Source organism: Bison bison, unplaced genomic scaffold (genome assembly GCF_000754665.1).
Source record: "Bison bison bison isolate TAMUID 2011002044 unplaced genomic scaffold, Bison_UMD1.0 scf7180017864068, whole genome shotgun sequence".
Classification (NCBI taxonomy): domain Eukaryota; kingdom Metazoa; phylum Chordata; class Mammalia; order Artiodactyla; family Bovidae; genus Bison; species Bison bison.
The window spans coordinates 7,965,173-7,968,692 of NW_011494640.1; positions in this window are offsets into that span (position 1 = coordinate 7,965,173).

The window sequence follows — 3,520 nt, forward strand, 5'->3', positions numbered from 1 at the left end:
CTGTCTAAAAGCATGTCTTCTTGTCAATCAAGATATCCCCGACATAGAACAATTCTTATATTTTGTATTATATAAAAGCGAAAAAAGAAGAAAGGCATGCTGGCTGCTTCAGAGGAAATGAAAACTAGGACTGGGGCCGTTTCTGATGACTAAATAATAGGATTTCAGTTGCTCTGTGTCCCACAGGAGCTTAGCTATTAACTCAACTTAGGAAAAGGATTGCAAAACGGACTGCTTCCTGTTGTGAATAGATTCTGAGGCCTTTACATTGCGTTACCAAAGGCTCGAGGAAAGGTGAACAGTCAGGGTCAGCAAATACCACAGAAATTGGCTCCCAACCCTCAGGAGTGAAAGACTATTAGTACAAGTAGAAGCGATTCTGACCCACACGTAAATTCAGACCTGACCTACATTACCAAGGCAGGAGGAGGCTGCCGGCCGCCTCCAGGGGCCAGAGCCCAGCAGAGAAGCGAGCTGGGAGTGTGAAGGCTTTTCTTAGTCCTGCTCCATCACATCAGCCCAGGGTCCTTGTACATATTCCTTCTCTGGGGCTCAGTTTCCCTCTCTCATCTGCAAGATGAAAGGCTGCCACAAATGTTTTTTAGAGCGAACATCCTATATAATTCTGAATCCGAGTATCTCTGGTGTGGGGCACTGAGGTCTTCTCTGCTTCCTCACTTCTGCCTTTTCTTTGCCCGTGGCTTCAGTGTCACATCCACTGTCTACAGGGCTGCTTGCGGCATTCCTGGGATAGAGGAAACACTTAAATTGTTTCCATTGTGGTTTTTGTGGAGGGTAGACAGATAATGTTTCTCTCTCGCTCCTTTTCCCCACTAATTCCTGGGAATATCCATAAAACCCTCCACAAGATGTACAGCCATGGGTTGGACATAGCTAATAAATAGAACTATTTTACGTGCGCTTAACTTACATCTCCAGAAATTTCTAAAGAACTGAATAATCCTATCCAGCAGGTAGTAATAAGATCTCTGTGAAGGAGCAACTTCAAATTGGCACTTGCCATTGGCACTTGCCACAGGCACTTGCCATCTACCTCTACAAGGATTAAATCATGTGCTGCTGCAGCTGCTGACCTTGAACACCCCCTGAAGGGACTTCAGGGTGAAGAGGAGAAAAGAGGCACGCTGTGGTGGGGTGGGTAGCAGGGAACTGGCAAGACAGGTCCTCAGATAGTTACATATTTTTGGAGTTGATTTTATGAGCCCAAGTCTTTGTATTTCCTCATATCTAGGAAAATACTAAAATCCTTCCTGGTGATGACTGTTTCTCATGATCAGCAGAAAGCTTCATGAGTCTAGCAGAAAGCTTCTGGAAGAATATGTGCTTGATTCAAGCATGTACCCTCCCTTCACTAGAATCACATGTATACTGGCCTTCCCCCCTGCCTCTTTGGAGCTGTTTCTCAAAGCTATCTGAGGTGCTGTGTCCTGGGCTGCAGTCCTCATTTGGCCTCAATTCAAACACTCGCAACTCTTACGTTGTGATTTTTTCTTTAAACTCAACAGAGCCTATTGTTGTTGTTCAGTCACTACATCATGTCTGACTTTGTGACCCCATGGACTGCAACACGCCAGGCCTCCCTGTCCTTCACCATCCCCTGGAGTTTGCTTAAACTCATGTCCATTGAGTCAGAGATGGCACTCAACCATCTCATCCTCTGTTGTCCCCTTTCCCTCCTGCTTTCAATCTTTCCCAGCATCAGGATCTTTTCCAATGAGTCAGTTCTTTGCATCAGATGGCCAAAGTATTGGAGCTTCAGCTACAGCATCAGTCCTCCCAGCGAATAGAGAAGACTCTATACATGGACATCACCAGATGGTCAACACCGAAATCAGATTGATTATATTCTTTGCAGCCAAAGACAGAGAAGCTCTATACAGTCAGCAAAAACAAGACCAGGAGCTGGCTGTGGCTCAGACCATGAACTCCTTATTGCCAAATTCAGACTGAAATTGAAGAAAGTAGGGAAAACCACTAGACCATTCAGGTATGACCTAAATCAAATCCCTTATGATTATACAGTGGAAGTGAGAAATAGATTTAAGGGCCTAGATCTGATAGATAGAGTGCCTGATGAACTATGGAATGAGGTTCGTGACATTGTACAGGAGACAGGGATCAAGACCATCCCCATGGAAAAGAAATGCAAAAAAGCAAAATGGCTGTCTGGGGAGGCCTTACAAATAGCTGTAAAAAGAAGAGAAGTGAAAAGCAAAGGAGAAAAGGAAAGATATAAACATCTGAATGCAGAGTTCCAAAGAATAGCAAGAAGAGATAAGAAAGCCTTCTTCAGCAATCAATGCAAAGAAATAGAGGGAAACAACAGAATAGGAAAGACTAGAGATCTCTTCAAGAAAATCAGAGATACCAAAGGAACATTTCATGTAAAGATGAGCTCGATAAAGGACAGAAATGGTATGGACCTAACAGAAGCAGAAGATATTAAGAAGAGGTGGCAAGAATACACAGAAGAACTGTACAAAAAAGATCTTCACGACCCAGATAATCACGATGGTGTGGTCACTGACCTAGAGCCAGACATCTTGGAATGTGAAGTCAAGTGGGCCTTAGAAAGCATCACTACGAACAAAGCTAGTGGAGGTGATAGAATTCCAGTTGAGCTGTTCCAAATCCTGACAGATGATGCTATGAAAGTGCTGCACTCAATATGCCAGCACATTTGGAAAACTCAGCAGTGGCCACAGGACTGGAAAAGGTCAGTTTTTATTCCAATCCCAAAGAAAGGCAATGCCAAAGAATGCTCACATTACCACACAGTTGCACTCATCTCACACGCTAGTAAAGTAATGCTCAAAATTCTCCAAGCCAGGCTTCAGCAATATGTGAACCATGAACTTCCTGATATTCAAGCCGGTTTTAGAAAAGGCAGAGGAACCAGAGATCAAATTGCCAACATCCGCTGGATCATGGAAAAAGCAAGAGAGTTCCAGAAAAACATCTATTTCTGCTTTATTGACTATGCCAAAGCCTTTGACTGTGTGGATCACAATAAACTGTGGAAAATTCTGAAAGAGATGGGAATACCAGACCACCTGACCTGCCTCTTGAGAAATTTGTATGCAGGTCAGGAAGCAACAGTTAGAACTGGACATGGACCAACAGACTGGTTCCAGATAGGAAAAGGAGTACATCAAGGCTGTATATTGTCACCCTGCTTATTTAACTTCTATGCAGAATACATGATGAGAAACGTTGAACTGGAAGAAACACAAGCTGGAATCAAGATTGCGGGGAGAAATATCAATAACCTCAGATATGCAGATGACACCACCCTTATGGCAGAAAGTGAAGAGGAACTAAAAAGCCTCTTGATGAAAGTGAAAGTGGAGAGAAAACGTTGGCTTAAAGCTCAACATTCAGAAAACGAAGATCATGGCATCTGGTCCCATCACTTCATGGGAAATAGATGGGGAAACAGTGGAAACAGTGTCAGACTTTATTTTTGGGGGCTCCAAAATCACTACAGATGGTGACTGCA